General features: G+C 41.8%; 1 long non-coding RNA gene across 1 annotated transcript; it reads left to right on the top strand.

The window, feature by feature from the left end:
- Positions 1-7720: 7720 nt before the first annotated feature.
- Positions 7721-19347, top strand: LOC111270053 (uncharacterized). Its single transcript, XR_002686110.1, has 2 exons — positions 7721-8318; positions 18866-19347. It is a non-coding gene; the product is annotated as an uncharacterized LOC111270053 (long non-coding RNA).
- Positions 19348-19476: the final 129 nt, after the last annotated feature.

The raw sequence follows: 19476 nt of genomic DNA, 5'->3' as shown, positions 1-19476 counted from the left end.
CGTCGTCAAGTAATAATAATGATTTTTGTCATGACTGTTATTAGGCTGTGTAGAACGCTGCTGCCGACCCACGTTAATGATCTGATCCATTCAGGCGCACTGATGCCAATGACGGTGAAAACAACTAGCAATAAACGACAGCGAGGCATAAACATTCATAGCAGAAGCGACGTCGGGGATATAGTAGTCATTTGGGCTAGACCGATCTCTCTGAAATATTCACGTATTTCGGAGAGGTGCCGAAGTAGAATTTGATGTCCGTTGTGAAATACCGCCAGGGTCAAGCTATCATCGTATTGATAAAAGAGGAAAAATGTACAATAGATTACTGTACATATTCCCTTATCAATCACTATTACGACAGAGAAAAGAAGCAACACAAATTAACGAACATTAATTATTTAGATAATTAATCTCATTTACCAAGAGATAGGCCTCGTTGTTATTGTTAACGCAACACAAACCTTAAAGTATTGTCCTCCGAGTGCTACGCTATTAGGATGAAACCTACCGATGAGGCATGACGCTGGGGAATATTTGAGGGAAAGCATCAGAGTTGGCTTTCGTCCTAGTCCTTCTAACATCGCTTGCATAACATCTTGGCGCAGGCATCGGTGTCATTTCAATTGCCTCGGAAAGTAACTAGGGGCTTTATGCCTGAAGTAATGAGACCGTAGTAGATGAGGCATGCGGCCGGCAATAGGTCTTCCAGACATGGATAGCTCTTCCGTCGTACGAAAAAAAATAGCCAATTCTTGTTTAAGAGCTCAGCTGAATTTCAAAGCTTTGCAGCGTTATGTTACTCTAATGTATAGCGCAATGAACAGACACAATGCCCCATGTCAGCCTCCTGCATCCTGTAATAATGCAACGTTCTTTGAATCCATGCCATATCAAGAAAGGATTAATTGGGAACCATTCACCCGCCCCTGGTTTGATTGAAAACAAGGCCGGAATAAAGAGGGCAACAAAGACCGCCCCAGGTGTTGCTCCCGTATCGGCTGCAGGATAGTTAATTATTTAACAAAGCTTACTTGATCGGTTAGTTGGTCGTTGGAAACATGGCCCAACGAATGAAACCAGTGAGCGAGTCGATCTGACTGCTGTCTACCTCTACTTCGGCATAAATCTGGTAATGCACGAAAGGAGTTGACGTAGCAAAATTCCGAACACTTTCATCAGCAAATTGATTTCGTTGTCGTTTATGACCCACGGAATCGGCAAGGGGTAAGGTTTTGGCCTGCACGCAAGTATTATAGTTGTTTCTCCATTTCTGAGATATGTTTTTCGACAGGTGTGGGTTTCGAATGTTATTTGTAAAACCTTTTTATTGATCTCATGTTGTTCGGTGCACCAAAGTTGACGCATTGGTATATAGCCATTCCTTTGAAGCGATGAGTGCTTCTTCATACCTTACCAAAAGGTAATTGTGTTTCTACCAACACTGGAAACTTTTCTTGATGCGCAATACACTCGAACAGACCTTCTTTCTGCTCATTCGCTCTCCCACTCCCCGGTCGTAATTAACGGCAATTAACACCGTGTAGTATTGGTCCTAGCCTCAAATAGGACAATTTTAAGCAGGTTGACCCAACCTCTTATCGTCTACACTATGTCACCGTATCGTTTGTTAGAGCGGAGTGGTTAACTCCCGTCTGGAACGTCACGAACTCGCAAGGATATGCTGACTCTATGGACGATGGTGGGCCGTGTGCCGACAGTCGTAGTACAAAATGATTCTAGCCCTACCCCTCGTAGAAGAAATAAGTGCCTATTAAAGATTGCATATATGTGGTACAAATAAATGTGTTCAGGCGACCGTTGTCGACGGGGTAACGTTTGGCGTTGGTTGCACGCGAGATAAAATACGGAGAGGGCTGAAGAGCTTGGTTGGTTCTGTAGTCTGTTTAATAAACTTAATAGTTTTGCTCTTAGTTCAAGTTAATATTAACTGAACGAATTCGAGAGAATGTTTTACTGTCGACTCTTTTTTTGTTGTAAATGTTTAAGCTATCGCAATGCGCCGAATGTAAGTTGACATCTTCGAACCTTCTTCTAACGAGTAAGTTAGTGTGATTAGCTCGAACCGCAGCTGTAGGTTTCGTATACAACAAATATGATGGATTCTTCATTTGCATAGTTTGTAGCTGAAAGCTTGAATATTTTACAATGATCATCTTGCCCATCTCAGCGTTTATCGTTTTAACTCGTATGGTGTCAGGCAGTTTTTTTCTTCTTTTTACGAATGTCGGGTTGTGAGAATTATGATAAATTTCATTGCAGGCTATCTGGTGCTTTAACATTGGATTTTTTTTTCTTTAGAAGACACTAGAATAATATGGCAGCTATCTAAACTGCTTGTATTTCTCTTAAACGCTAAGGCTAAGTTTATATAAAGTTTAGTTTCATAACATAACATTTTCAACAACAAACAACTAAGGTATACAAACTTTTAGTATATCAGGATTTTGAAAACACAGGCCAACTGAAAGCAGCAGATGAAGGCTGACCAGCCTTTTGACCAGCCATTGAAATACACACATACGTCACATTTCAATTGAATAAAATCATACCCAAACCTTATTGCGATGCTACTATAAACAAATCGTTTCAGAGTTTTTATTAAATGGGGTACGAAAAGCGAGGATAGGGTATAGCAGCCCTCTTTTCGTCCCTCGAATATTGGAATTCGATGCACAGCCTCTAAGTCAACGGTCGACCCACGAAGATATGTTCTTCCAGACAGCAAAGGCCTCGGCCCCTTTCAGACCCAACGATATCCACAACGCGAACGTACATGAATCAAGGAAAGTTATTGTCTGGAAATAATGTTGCTTAGAATTTATGCCCCATTCATGAGGAGGAAGTTGCTATTAGCGAGAAGGCGCAATTTAGAGCATTGCTAAAATAACCAGCAGACAAAAATATTACTACGACTATAATAAAATCATTATTTACGTGAGCAAGCAAATATAAACAAGAACGAAACTAGTACATACTTCAAAGATGACCGCCAATTGTGTTCATATGAGGCAAAATAGATTGACTAGGCCTGCTCTGATGACGCTTATCAGCAATATCGATCAACATCACCAACAAACGACTGCGAATTTACTGTTGTTCTCTTCAAATGTACTGTGTCTCGACGTCCGGCTTCGGTTAATGCACAAGTTCCTAATATTTAGTGGACTTTACAGCAAACGTTAAACGTTCACATGTAAATAGTATTAACTTATTTGTTATCTATTTTTGCAGCCTTTACGCTATCGAACTTGATAAGTTTGCTACACACCAAATACGCCATCGCTCGTGTCGACCTAAAACATACATATTTAAAATAATAATCGCTAGCACGCCAAGCTACGCCAGTCAATTCTTTAATCCAACGCATAAGATCGTTCTTAATTTCGCTTCCATTTTCCTCCTTTGCAGCCTTGCCCACTATCTTCTGGATAATTCGCCCACATCCCGCACCGTTAGGGCTATCTCACAATCACTACGTGTGGCTCTGGCTTTCATCCAGAATTCACAAGGTAGATAATGCGTACCATGTCAGGTTGTTTATCTCGTTTCTTTTGTTGTTTATATCTAAATTGCAGTTTAGTACAGTCCTCTACCGTGCTTAGCTTCAGTTGTGTTTGCCCCCGAACGACATTTTATAATGCTTGGCCTCTGAAACGTCGCTAGATTGCACTCTTCTTCGCTTGCCCATATTTTTTTAGGTGCCTATCGAGCCCTGAACACGGAAAAGCTCGTTGTATCTAGTCCAACCAGCCCTTGTCCTAGTTAATCATGATATTCCAATCAAATTATGAATGGTCACGTGACTGGTAGATGCTATCGTCGTCAATTTGTCGGAGTAGTTCGACTACAAACAAACCGAGCTCCTTCCAGTAGATCTGAGTAGATCGATCAAGATTGCGCTCCTAGACTCGCGTTAATCTGGCTGGAACATCGAACGCTTTAACGACACCCACGAGCTTGAGGCGTCAGGCTATAGCGTGCATGCGTACCCGGCGCAGTGAGTTTTTCTGAGACGATCCCACAAGACCTTTCTGGTAACATCTGACTATTTACTGACAAAAGACGATCAACTGGGTGATATTATCCAACAACAAAAAAATGATTTCCATATCAGGTTAATCATATCAACAACATTGCACAACCACATTATTAGATATCTTTATTATTAGATATATTTTTTTTTCTATAAGCATGATCAGCGCTTAGTTAATAGAATTAAACAATTACGAATAATGTTAATTCGTTTTTGTCTCCAGCATTAGACTGTACATATAGTGACGTCGTCACACAGTCACGGCACAGTATCGAAGGATCTTCATTCTGTAAGTGCCGATCAATCATAAATCGTTAATTTGCTAACGATTTGACGATCGATTGTTGTCACAGTAGAAACACTACTATAGAAGTTAATAGCAGGAGCTGTCAACCATCGATGTTTAGAGCGTGAATTTAATTTTCAAGAAATTATCAAATGTATCCACCGTTGGCCAGGCCAGTGGTGAGAACTAACCAATGTGTTGCTATGATATAGGGTATTTATGATGCCCAGATGCTGGTTTGTTCGTATAACCATTTCTAGTTAAACATTTTCTCCCTTTGCGCCCAAGTTCGACTGGACAGAAAATGAAAAATCTGATTAAAACAATAATAACTTCTTAATCCTATATATATGTATGTATGTATAATCAGGCTAGTTTACGCCTTCTGCGCATCGATGTACCAATGATTCGAAATAATTCGGCGTCTTCACATGACAATCACAAGCGATATGGGTCAAGCATTTTATCATGTGTCATACATTCGAATCGAATCCGATCCCGTCAAATAGCCTATTGCATCCTCTATTTTACATTTACCCCATGTTTGATTTATATCCCATAATACATACAATAAAATTTATACTCCTAGATTGTTTCCCGAATAAAAAATTCGCAACGGTGATTAAATGCGACGACATCCAATCGAAAAAAATGTGTACATATCTAATGCTTGTAATATAGGCCAGGTGATGTAATTGATCCTATCACGGGGAAGGCCTTTTGAAACAATATAGGACAACGCGATTCCTGAAACAGCGGCAGCAGCAGCAGCACAAGCGGTTACGCTACCTGTAAATAAACAGTCGGTGGCAGGCTGGCTACCACCCACAAACGGGGCTCATTTTGAGTCAGGGGCCAGCTGTAGTTATCGCGTCATCTATAGCAAACACCTGTACGTTTGGCTATTCGCGCCGTCGGAGCATCTATCACCCGATGTCGTTCTCGATTTTTCGGTGGGTTCGAACTGAAATAGCTTAGCCCATATACATTACATTGAGATTTCCCAATGGTTGTTACTGTTATTTTGCTCGCTTACGCTTCCTTCCCGGCGCGTTGGCAGCAAAGATGCATCGCGTAACACAGTAGCGAAAGCGGCTTCTCATCCGCTACCCGAAAGCATTCACTCGTCGATCTAAAGGCTATCGTTATTACAGACTATGATACTAGCAACATCGCGCTTTGTGCAGTGCCGTACCTTTAGACCCCCTTTTCCTCCTCCATCAAGCTAATTATCACTGAGGCACAGTGAACCTGTCCGCAGAGAGTTACGGTAGCCGTTACCGTCCGCATTTTCGCCAGTAGTAGTCGACTGATAATAACAATCGCATCCGATGCATTGGTATCAGCAACTGTAGTGCCCCCTGCACTTCGGCAGATGATCTGACGAGTCGACGGGCAATGCTTCTACCGCTCGCTGTCTTGGTGCCACTTGGCACCAATGATCCGATATAGTGTCACGTTACGCATTGCTGCCGATCCAGCAGGCAGCATTGCTAACACCAAGACGATCATTTTGAATTTTCATTTCCAACGGTTCGCTCCTATCCCTGTCTACGACCTTACGAAAAATCCAAGGGATCGTAGCACATCAGCAACTGACTGCTGAATAGCGTAGAGCCGAACCGCTTAAGGATTCAAGTAGGCTTTAATGCTGGCTATTCGTTTCTTGCCGCTGAGGCATTTTACATTTGAACCACCAGCCGTTATAACCAGCCAGCGTTTGTCTGACCACCGATGCTGACCGGCGAGATGTGAGAGTTAATGGCTGACTGTCGCGTTGGCTGCCAGGCTGGAAGCACACTACAGGACAGCTCGCAACGATCAGCAACGACAGTCGGAGAACCTTAACAACGACAGAACCGATAGTTGCCAACGGTTAAGACGCAACAGGCATTGCTGTAGCGGGGTCCGGACAGTTGCCGTGCTTAAGTTGACCGGGCTACCCTCACTGAGTCAATGGTCGATAGTTCAAGCTGGACGTCACAAACCACAGATGAAGGGAAGGGGAAGAGCTGGTCTGAGGAGGGTAGCATGTTACCACACACACAAACACGTACATGAGGCCTCGTTCATTTGCATGCGTACATGCGTGCCGGTATTACTGATGACAAAATGATGGGAGATGAAATAAGGCGACACGTTGAAGAGATAGTGATCAACAAAAAATGCATACGTAGACGGCGAATGCTACAAAAACGAAAGACTCAAAGGTAATCACGATGACAGATTCGGCGTTGAAGGTGAGGGTATGCAGCTTTTTTTCCAACCAAGGACACTCAGGTGTCCTTCTCGGAGGTGGTTGCTTAGATTGTCGTCTCATGCCATTAAGTCATAATAATGACACTAATTATCATCACAGTTTAGTGAAATGGTTATAACAGAATTAGAAATCGAGGAATCATTGACTTGGGTCTGTCTAGCTGTGGATCGAAAAACCCACAAACTTCACCCCTTCGTTCGGCCAATACTCGATCAGATGAGTGTTGGCCCACTTGCTATTTTTGTCAATGTACACGTGATTTTCCTCCCTCACGTGTACTGTGTATAAATCAATGGGGTCTTCATACATATGCGAGCTAGACCATTCGACAGTTGACGATTTTGTACACGTGATATAGAACTGCGGTAGAGTAATATACTGTAAACTTTCATTTCTCTCTGAACTTCTTTTGGTAAGCTGCTGCCCCGCATACACACGTACGTTTTCTGCGAACAGCCGAAAAACCGCATTCAGTAAATTTGATCACAATGTGTTTATAACTAATTGGGACAGTTACCAAAAATCCGATAAATATCAGCCTATCAACACCGTCTTTCAATCTACTCTGTGAGTTATTGTGTTTCCTCACGCGCGAAAGCACGAAGATTTTACTGTACTAGTACTAATTGATCCGCCAAATATGCCATAGGCAAGATCGAAAGAGAAGAACGTTAAGCAAAAGTTTTCAATTGTGCTACATTGTCTCGCGCAGATCTGCCTGTCTTAGTTCGTTCGGTAGGAAACTATTCCGACTACCGCGACCGCATTTGTACTGACCGTTGCGATAACCACCACATGATTATACCGACAGCGCTTGTTTGATGGCCCGCCGCTGCGCAACCGGCCAGCTATCCCTGGGCCCTTTTTACGAGTGGGTCGGAACGCCAGTCCACGGCCTAGCACTAATAACGGCATGAGTGAAGGACCATTTCCAGACGTTACCAAACGGCGCAAACAAGCAACGCTTTTCGTTCCGTTTTCGCAGGTACTATAGCAACGTCGATGACCGAAATCGACTTTTAGTCAACAGCGTCGCTACCGTCGCCATAACAACGAGCAGTAGCAGAAATAGCTACGGCTTAATAACGAACGACGAACGAGAAATAGCGCTGGAAGAGTGAACTGGTGCCCGTGTCATAAAGTCGAAGGACAACGAACACGAACTACTTTGCCAATGGCTTTGATAGCACCACTAACAGCAGCATCAATGCTGGAATCGACGTCAATGTTGACGACATCGGCTGTATTATCACATTGCTGCACAGCCATCGTGGCGTCACCCCCCTTTCTCAGCGATGAAGCAGCGACATATAGCGACGTAAAGTGCTTTGGTAGAAAAAGGAGTACAAACCAGTACTTCAGTAACGTAGGACTGCGCAAGTACGTGGAGAAATCAAGCTACAAATCAATGAAGAACTGATCTAGGAAAACTTCGATCGGTGAAGTAAAAGAGGATTACGACCACGCATCGGTCGGCAAGGGACGCATCGATGTCCTTTCGAACTATACAATGATGCACTGACCGAGCGAGCAAATTATCGTTAGACTTTGAAAAGAAGCGAAAAATGCTCAATAACAGCAAAACATGAATTGAGAAACGGCAATAAGCGAACTGGTGACCGTGAGACGTTCCGGAAGCGCTCCGTCGTCTACTTCGGTTGGTGTACACTAGGCTTCCTTGACCGGCATTGTTTTTTTCGTCCTTCCAATTGCAAGTAGGTTTCACTGTTTGCCTATGAGACTACAGCTGAGAAGAAACATAGTAACACCACTAGAAAAAAATCTTGTTACTGAGTAATGACAAGTTATCAGAACTGTGAGAAACGCACGCTAATCCGGCAATAAAGTATGGGCTTTTTTTAAAGACACGCGCTAACTGCTACATCTATAAAATCCGTTAGAATTACATAAATACGTTTTATTTTGATATACAAATAACTTGCTCGACCACATAGCTTATCTTTGTGCCAGGAATATTCCTAATTTTTCGTCACCTTTGCTTTGGAGCTTGCTTTGGAGACAAACACTAAGGGAATCCTTAGCACAAGGAACCTTCAAATCATAAACCGCATTCTCTGTCATGCCTGCAACCGACAAGTAAATCGACTCGAAAACGTTCAGGGGAAAACACGCTTTCCAGTAAAAGTAAAACGAAAACAAACTGTTTGTATGGCACAACTCCCTACCTATAAAACAGACAGCGCTTGTGTAAAGTCCTTGTCGCTTATCTAAAGTGTTAAGTCATCTGCATTCGTTTTAGGGACGAAAGCTAAGGGATGAAGTCTTCTGGTAGTCTTGGGACCTTCACTAACCCCCTAATGTCGTACCTGCGAAATAACAACATGTGCGCCTAGTAAGACACGGGTAATGGTGTGGCAGTATGACTCTTCTATCTATTTTCTAGCGCAGGTATCTATATTTTAGTATGCAATAGTCAAAAGAGCGCCCGCCGCACATTGATTTTACTATTCTTGCCTTCCGAACCTGGCGTAGAGTACTGTATTAAAGTAATTAGGTTACGTTGCAATAATTAGTAAAAGCAAATTACAAGTTCTGATTTAGTTCAATGTATGCCGATCATGACTTAGCATTGTAAGCTATTCAGACTATCGAATTTTACTGCACATTAATAACTAGACTACAGGCTACCTCAGTAACGAGCTGCACCTCATCCTGAATTGGAGGTGACGCAACAGCCGTGGATGACATCCTTCGAATGTTTTTTTCCGCTTATTCGTGATTTACGCTTAACGATGCAATGTCCTCGTTGATCGAACGATATCCAGAGACGACCAGCACAAAAAAACTACTTCAAGATACCTGCTAACGTTGTATTACACCGGACTGAATCCGCAATACACAGTACTTCGACGAGGTATTATATCGCACTGTTGAACTTCACGCGAGTGACCTCGAAATCGTTCAGCGGTCTCCGTAGCACAAGCACTTGTAACACAATCACCGATTGAATGAGGCAGCCAAATTTGAACGAAGCGGAGCTAGGCAAAGCTTAGACACTTGTCTTTCTTTTTTTGGTATCGTTGTGAGAAGCAGAGTCAGGAACTAGCGATAGTAACAGCCGCAGCAGCAGCAGCAGAAGCAAAGAAGGCAGCTATACGTCGACCAACAGACATTTACGGAACTATCCAGCCAGTCAGTTACAGGTCCGCACTGAAACCAGCTGAAATAGAAACTTAGCCTGTCGTCGTTCCGTCGCTAGCTGAACAGACAGACAGACAGACAAGCAGACGGGCACACAGCTCGCCGGCCACACGGTGCTCACCAACTTTGTTGACTCTTTTTCTCCTTCTTACACGTGCCAGTTGGCCGCAGGAGCTCGTTCCTCACGAGCCTTCTCGCCCTCGGTCGGGAGTTGAAGCACAGGGTCGGTGTCGCCAATACTGCCGATACCGCCGCTGTTTTCGCTGCTACGTCAACTGATGCCGTTTCTGTACCAAAGACCCACGAAGGTCGGCCCAGTCTGTTGCAGGCAATCGTCTACGCTGAGCTGCTGCTGCTGCTGCCGCCGCGTTACTTCGTTGCTGCCGAAGCCCGTGATAGTAACGCGTGTTGCTAACGCGTTCGTTGCTAATTTTGCTATCGAAAACGTTCAACCAAGAGCTACTCCTTCTGCTGCTGCTGCTGCTGCTGCTGCTGCTGCTATCCAGTCAAAACGCTTGATGCCAGCCAGCAGTTCTGTGCGGAGCTTCACTACAGGGTATGCTGTTGCACGTATAGCGAATGCGGACGCGGACGGGGGGACAGCGAGGGAAGGCTACAATGAAAGCGAGTGGTATCTGCTTATCGACATTTATTTGCCTACTGTTTACTCACTACCTTGGCCAATACGCCGTTGCGTCTATTGGCAAGTCGTTCGCCGCCGCTTGCGAGTAGCAAGTTAACGGTATGGTCGCGAACAACATTCGCAATAGCTGGTACCGGAAACGGAGACCGTCTGCGCGACGTCAAAAGACGCCACAATCGTTTACGTGCATATGCGTTAGCCGCAAACTCACAACGATAGCGCAAAAAACATCGCACTTGTGGGTCTTGAGTGGCGCCGATGGTATGATGCTGGCGACGCTGCGTGAAACGTAACGGAATCGTTAACCGCCAGCTGTGGCTGCACAAGACTACTGCTATATTGTGAAGTAGCAGTACCGAATCTAAGAAGATCCAAGGAGAAGGATGGGAGACAGACGCCCAGCCCGGGCGGTCAGTGGGTCGGCGAATCAGAGAAGGTTTTTTTTCCAGCTGGCTGTACCATAATTCTGGCTGCATCAATAGTACCATGGATTTTGTTGACGTTGGATTGGGCATTGACTGGACTAAGCGCCATTCTGCTACAGAGTCACTATCGGATGCGTAATCGCATCAAATTACTATCACAGACTGCCTACAGTGCATATACGAATCGAGACAACGATAACTCTGTGATCGTAGCCACCATAACAGGACGAGGCCTGATTTCGTGCGCTCACTGCAACAGAATCTTGTTCACAGATATTTGCTAACAAAGACTTAGATTGGTGACTTGAACAAGAGTAGGTACTTTTTTTTTCGACTTATTAATTATCAAGGACTGTCCTTTAAAGCAGAAAGAAAATTTAGACTGGGACAAATTTTACGATCATCGAAAACGTAGAGAAACTGACATCTTAGGGGTATTTTGTATTGCTAATGATAAGATATGCCCGGAAGACGCGTCCATTAACATGCATCACCATGTTAATGGTTACGGTCAGTGTCTATCTGCCAAGTGATGCTTCAATCTCACCATGCTCGGCGACTTTTCGACGAAAAGTCACATAGTATGACATTTATGATTCGTTTGGTTTTTTTTTTTTTGTGTATAGGCGAGACTAACGCGAAATGCAGCGAACAAGAACCGTGTCAGCGGAAAAAAACAAAAAAAAAAAGGTCACACAGAAAAGATTCGGGACCCGCTGGTTTTTGATAGTAATATTGTTAATGATAACACACTTTATGCATTAACTTGCTATTAACTTATTTACTAACGATGGAATCGTCGTTTCAGCTACTCATCATTATAGTAAAATATATGTAACTTTAAAATTCTATCTCGATAAACATGACGTTGGACGGTCTGTTCTTAATCAATATTAAATATACTTGATCTCTAGTTGTTTCGGCTAGTTAATCTCAGCTTGTGTAAAAATTTTGAGTTGGTACGCTCTTAAGAGATCTTGTTGTGTTGCCGTACTCTGTAGATCTACGGTATCGAAGACGGCTGCATTGTAGGCGTCTCAATCAGCTCATTTAGCAATGGATCTTGAGAGATGAATGATAAAAAATGAATGTTATGAGTGTTATCTCGCCTAACTTTGACACACCAATATCGCAGTGTAAACAATCCCATACTCCGGAATAGGCTTATTGCGCATTCCATCCTACAGCCTGAGTGCCACAACCTGAGTTGAGATCAAATAGCTAAAAATGTCCTTAACAGTGATATGTATTCAAGATTTCTGACTGTGGACAAACTTTACGACGAGTCACATATTACTTTCGATTCTTGCTATTTTTTGGGCATATTTTTTATCTTCATTATAGTTTCACAAAAAGATATTCTATCTTAAGTGAAGCAAATGATGAAATTTTCAATAATCGCTTTAGACCTTTTTATAGTCGTTAAATATTTTTCCAATCAGAATTATCTTTTACAATAGGCCACCTCGTTGCCAGAATATGTTTCTCCGGAATTAAAGTCCCAGTGCCTACAGAAGTTGAACGAGGTCGAATAGAAGGTTGCCCATGATTGTTCTCGGTTTTATACGAAAACATTCAATCAAATACGGATTTTTCAAGGATAGACAGCTACATTTGTGTTACGTCTGTCATATCAATTCCACCCCATCCCCCCCTCAGGGTAGGCTGTGCTAAGAAAATAAGAGATACCTTTAGAATCGCGAACCATAAAACAAATATGGAAGGAAGTAAGCCTCTTTACCTCTCAACCAGTCACTCGTGTACACTACCTTGATTTCTGCCAGATCTAATATTTTTAGAAGCAATTTAAGCAATAAAATTCGTTGGCAGTTACTGGACGTTCGACGAGATATTATTGAACCTTGTATAGATGATAGTTGTATCATTGTACCCAGATCGTTATAGACGAGTTAGACTACGAGAAGTACCACTTTACCAAAAGTAAGCCCCCATAGAAGGGCCCATGTGAACAATTGGTTTGACCTGTTTAGATCCTGGCAGGATACTCTCTTCATCGAGCTGATTCAACATAAATCAGAGTGATGTTTCACCGTGAATGGGTGGGTTAGATGGTTGGATATATTGAAATATGAAAATTAACAAAATGCAAAGATATTCCGTAATGCTTAGGCGACGCCATTAGTTAGTTATTAAAAACTAGCTAGTAACTACTGCTAATGGTAAACAAAAGCCCGTAATGTAGCGTATAGAGCAAGCTGGTGTGTAATTCGCAGTGCTGTTTGTAAGTTCTGTTTATTTGGGTTAAAGCTTATCATATTAACAGCCGTGTGTTATTAATTCAATCACAGATCATGTTGTCGAGAAGCTCTATCGTAGTTCTGTGGGTAGTTACTGCTCCCTAGTTTTATTCAGTAGAAAAATAATAGAGGGTGACAGTTAATAGCTGGCTGACCCTGCTAATAGATGTTTTTCGTAGAAAAATTTATACAAAAAATGACAAAATGATATCTATGGCTTGTCTGCATTTCTGCTAGACTTTAATAAACCGGCATCATGCAAATCAGATCTATAGCGTTTTAATGGACCCGCTGAAACAATGGGTATTCATGTGTGTGAACGGCCAGAAACAGCCTTGTTTCTGGGCTAAGGATTTCTCAGAATCACATACCTTGAAACAGTTTGTCAAAGTAAGCTGATGAATATCATCGCAGCGTCCTTGACTGCATGTGGAACACAATAGAATACCTCGGGTTTACAATGAGGCTTTGATCAATATCAAAACAACCTCCGCCAGCCCCGGCCATTATGTCTTCGTTTCTCGTAGGGTATTGCAACCAGTTTTAATGTCTAGCTGCGTTCCGTGTTCGTTTAAGCAGCGATATACGAAAGCGCGATCGGTCGGCTTTTCTCGGTTATACATGAGTCACTTTCAGTAGTTAATATTGGACTGCATGATACCATGAAGAAACAACATGTCGTACCCAAGCAAATCCGATTCTCAGCCAGTCTTTAATTTTTCTGCAAAAAAATTCAATTAAACTTTTCTTTCTAAATGTGCAATCCTAAGTGTGTATGCTAGAACTCATGTAGCTAAAAGAGCGAAGTTTCCTAGTGGTGTATATCTGGATACTTTGAACCGCTAGCGTTCTTACGTTATCTAATTGATCTTGTCACTGGACGATCTATTCCTGTTTACACACTGTTGAAATTTTATATTCCTAAATTTGAACGTATCTACCTTCACTGACTAAGACTCAAATCATTATTATCGGTAACTCAGTCGTCCAAAACGAGGCATGCTCAAACAGATTCGAACTATATTTAGTTCGCCACAGAGTAAAATCAACGTTACAATGGGTTTTCTAATACGAAACTATATCTATTTGTGGATAAAAATACGCCCATTCTAACACGTTGGACTCTCATGCACAGTACCGTATTTCAGAGTTCGCTCCATGTTCTGGACAAGCCACTACCCATTTTGAATACATTCTTATCGATGTCCATTCTTAACGGTGTATTTATGTTTTAAATTTTCTCATCAAAAGTAGCTGAACTAAAACCAGCTTGGAACCCTGATCTCTCCGCTATTTTTTAGCGCCTTTAAACACGCGACGCAATGCCTGGTTTAAATCTAAGATCTACTCACAATTCCAATGTTTGGCTGGTGATTCTCACAAAGCCATACCTATCCGCAAAATGGCTCTTCTGTTTACCTCTACTTAAGTTATTGACCCACTAAAAGCTTTTTTTTTTTACACGCAAAAGAAACGTTAACACCATCTTCCGTACACTCTACAGACCTTCCGCCGCTACTGTTCGTGGCACAGCCATACAAATCGTCATTTCGACCTTTTCCACACGCGAAATATAAACGTTCTATCAATAGCTACCGACAACTGTGAAAAAACGCTCTGTTGTATTTTGTTTTATCTCAACATCGTTAAAGACAAAAACACAGGTACACAAGCAGCTTAAAACACTTGATGCTATATTTAACTACTTTAGTATTGTTTTTATAAGCAGACTGAGTGGGCTCAAGAACAGAGCCTTCTCGCTGGTAGGCTACAAAAAACTCTTTGTGTTTCTTTTTTCACGGTACTAGATTAAATTATAATTTTAAAACAACTTGTTTTATTTAGATTTTTACCGTTCTTAAAAAATCAACCATGTGTATAAGTGTTTTGTGTATTGTTATTATTATTGTGTGAAAATCCCAGCTCCGTTAGAATATCCCTATGAAACGTTGCCCCGCCCATGCGACCAGTTTAACAGACTGGCGTCGGATCATTTTACAAACGCTTTCAGTTAACAAGCAATATTCGGTAGGGCAACTTCTGCCGGAAAAACTGAGCAACGAATCTATATGCTCATGTCTTCTAATACTCATTGAACTTATAATCGAGATAGACAATACAATGGCACTTTTATTTCGTCCATAACAAGTTGATAACAAGATTCAAGCCGGCACCTGAGTAGCTGTCTGGTTACGTGCGTCTAGTATCCAGCAGCATATAGGTTAGAAATCGACTTACTCCCTTTTGTCTCTTACCTACGACCATCTATTAGCCTAAAGTTTGCATAACTTTGCCCCCGACGCCGTACATGATTACGATTACTAGTGTTGGTAAAATAAGTTACCATCTAAAAGGACGCGGCCTAATTTTATGAGGAATAGACGATTAACTTAGCTACGTTCTGTCCTAGTAATAGATTAACAGGTTTGCAACAAATGCAACACAGCCTGCCGTCGAAGAGCTATTCTATATCAATACGGTACTGAACAATTCCATCATTTCAGTAACGCATTCACGACATCTGAATATTGCACACATGTTCTAATTTGACTGCGTCGATCACCGAAATGCCCCTCTAATCGTAGTACGCACGGAATCACTTCGTTTGTGCGGCTGATTGTTATTTGGTCACAAATCCAACCGCCGTATATAACGTACATCTTCACTAAAGACCGTAAATCTGTGCAATCTACGTTGGCATAAAAGGTTATTTTTATCTACACTATGTCATTTTAAAGGGGAAGGAGTTCCTGCACAGCCGAGCGAAACACGTTAGACACACGTCTGCGATGATCCTTTCGCGAAGAGAGGAAATCTGTTCTTCTATTTGGTACGTGTATTAGCCATGGATATCTTCGGTGAACGACGATATCATCTGGCGCAACAGCGTCCACGAGCCGCCTAATATAATTGTGATTATAATTGACTAATTATAAAAACTTCCGCGGGCATAGCAATCACAACTATTTGACACTATTATTCCGCGTGGTTATGTCCACAAGCGCACACTGTTATATCGTAAATGTCTGTGTAGCAGCTAGTCGACATTACGAAAGAATATCTGGTAGATTATATGGAAAAAAAGTCAAAACTTTCTTTGTCCGAGACCTCCCCCAGACCGCACAACACCCCTCTGTTTATTTATCTGTATTCGAATGGATCTGCACAGCAGTTTCATATGTCTCTTTTTCTGTACAATCCAATAACTAAACTTTCCTCATCCCTATGAGTTCCTAGAACAACGTCAGAGATCACTACAACCTCTATATATATAGCAAATATACATAAGTGGTATAGCTATTTCTACGCGATTTTGACACTAAATTGAAATTTTTCTACTCAGTAAACTAAACGAGCATTCAGGAGGACTCTAGTTGAATCTATGAGTTTGTGTTGCAATTATGAACGATGGAAAGTAAGAAGAAGTTGTCAACAAACGTATTAGACGGTGGCGTGTCTACGGCATCCAATGAGAAATTACTTTCTAGCTTCACAATAAACAGCTCCCCTTCGCGTTGCTAACATATCGTCGCTTGGTAAGCAAAACACATTCATTTGTTAATTCTAGATATTTACGGGGTCGCTCCAGGTTTGTTTCACGAAATTAAACACCGATCTATGTTTAGTGGTGAGGCAAATTACCAATTTGCTCTACCACTATACAGCTAATGTCCAAAAATAGGCCGTAGAAACCCTTCGACGACTCTAACAGGCAGTTCATTGTAGCACAAAATACATTTGCCAGATTGGCCTTCCCTAGAATTGCTGTAAGCAGTTTTATGTAGCGTTATATATTGCCTTGGTAGCGTATGACGGGGCAAACATCATGGACACTATTTTCGTAGGCCAAAAAAAAGGCCCTGTTTTGAGCAGGCCCTTCGACGGATGTCGCAACGGACATTAAACTTATCTTCGCCCTGACGGGACATTATTTACGTCGGCGCCGTTTCGGCTGACGAGTCAGCCCCCTGAAAGGGCATGGAGGAAAAAGTGGCAGCTATAATGAGACACGAGATTGTTCCTTAACTAACTACTTGGGGTCTAGCAGCCGCCTGTGTACCACACACTATGTCTTTATTTTTTTATTTGAACCGACTTACTGATTCTATATTGGATATTGGTCCCGTGTGAAAGTACGCTTTATCAGCAAGTTCCACCGATTTCTCCTCTGTGTCAAAACATGACCGTTAGTGCGACTTGGGCAGCCAATAGGCGTATTACACATGGCAATTTGGTAATTACAGCACGACTGTACAGATATAGTTTTTAAGAATTGATTACCCTAAACTGATGTTTTTACAGTAGAAGATACACCTGGTTTCATAAGAGTGTTAGTGGGTAACAAACACCCTATCTCGTACTACTTGTGGAAAAGCCATATCAAGTCCAAGTCAGTCAACCTGGTAAAAGCCGCGGTCATAAAGAGCATCATATTGACCACTAACACGAGTAGTGAAGAACAGCATATTATTGGCCCTAAAAAGGAAGAAAACCATATGCTCTTTCTATCTAGATTATATGTTCAAATTGGTCAAAATTATAAAAACGTAAATATTTTATATCTTCCTGAGAACCTACAGCTGATTCAAAAGTCTTCGACGTATCTTGCGTACATTATACATTAACCAAATACGTGGATCTTCTCAAAAGTATCCTAAGTCTGGGTGTCATGTTGCTCGCATCAGTGCAATGGGCCATAAACTTGCATTTATTATACCAATAATGTCCTGCTTTCCTTTCTCGGACCCATGTCTTAACTGGAGAGAAAGAAATACTGCGGATGTCTGCCGTCGGACTCTCTGGCTGCGTTAACTGGGCCTTTTACTTTCGCTGTGAATTTATTTTTGTGCAGTTACCGCCATGTCGTCGGTTGCTTATGAGATTAGCCTACTCTAGTAGGACAACATTACGACTCTAGGCTCATCGTGTCCAACATGGAGATCTCACGTTGTTCAGGCGGGTCCTTTTGCCAGACTAATGCGACCACACCATAGCGAGTGACAGATGGCCATGTTGGCAGCCCCGAAGATAAACGTTACTTCGAGGACCTAAAGCTACCATCTAACTATAGAGGATAGCGCAATAGTTTCATTAGTTCTTCTGACGAAAGGTTTAATATCTAGTGGCTTTTAGCCACTAGATAATAAACCTGTAGTAAATACAAGGTAAAACTGGCCGACAATTGATAAAACACGATTTGATTGGTGATCCTAGACTCACAATCGGTACGAAGTATAGAAGATAATTAGCGTTTTTTTTGACTGAATAATTAATCAAGAATCAATATTTACGGTAATGCGCTGCTGTTTAGTGAACTGCGTGTGACTGGTGTGCAGTTTCAACGCACTAAAATGAAATTCAAAGTATCTAAATGTTTCTCCCCTGATCTAGACCATAAACGTGAAAAACTAAAAACTACCTTTATATAAAATTTCCATCGATTTGTTTATATTATATTATCATTTATATTGTTTATTTTATAAACGCATATAAAAACATGAAGGTTCTTTCTGCTGGGCGCTCTTTAATTTGGTAACATTTTCTGCACTCCTGAGTCATTTTGACGGAATAGCAGACTTCTACGATATTATATAACAGCATTATATGACCAGCGGCAGAGGAGCTCTGCTCAGTATTTTCCAGACTATTCCACCTGAATAAAGCTATGATGGATGGTGATATTACACATTTGTAGGGCTAAGTGTACGGAAGTATGGATTAAAATACGAAAACGATGAAACTTTTCTACTATTATTCGTATTCTTACCCCACAGAGGTTTCCATCATGTGCGACCGGTGTCGTGACGCAGGCAGCAACAGCAGCGTAGAAGAGTTTATCATTCGACCTCAGAAACGTGCGCATAGCGGAGACGTGATTGACTACCATCTTGGGAAATCCTGTGAAGGTCTGTTGTGCACCAGACTAACTTTCAGAGAACCTAACCCCTCTCAGTACGTTCACATGCTTATCATTAGTACTAAGGTTAGCGTACATATATCTTAAAACGTTGATCTTTTAACCGTTCATATTTTTTGTCTGATAGGAAAACATTTCAGTGTTGCCAAACTAGTTGCCTTCTATTTCTGTTTGCAAATCTCTGTCGTTATATACGTTCTGGAGAATGAAGGACTGTGTTAGACCTATCAGCTCGCCTGTTCGTTGGAACACCAATACTGTGAGCGCTGTGAATACCATTTCAAATCTATTACGGTAAAGGAAATAAACGCAAATTTTGGTAATCAATAGATAACCAATTATCTAGATCTTTTCAATCTATGATATATGACGACGATATCGTAGGTTATCTTAGGGTAGGTGAAGGAAAGTTTGCTACGCTCATTTAAAATCACTTAGCTATAGTTATTAAGTATTACTGAACCATGG

Source organism: Varroa jacobsoni, unplaced genomic scaffold (assembly GCF_002532875.2).
Source record: "Varroa jacobsoni isolate VJ856 unplaced genomic scaffold, vjacob_1.0 scaffold_1436, whole genome shotgun sequence".
Taxonomy (NCBI): Eukaryota; Metazoa; Arthropoda; class Arachnida; order Mesostigmata; family Varroidae; genus Varroa; species Varroa jacobsoni.
The sequence above is the reverse complement of the archived record's forward strand: the minus strand, read 5'-3'. Positions and strand labels throughout refer to the sequence as shown.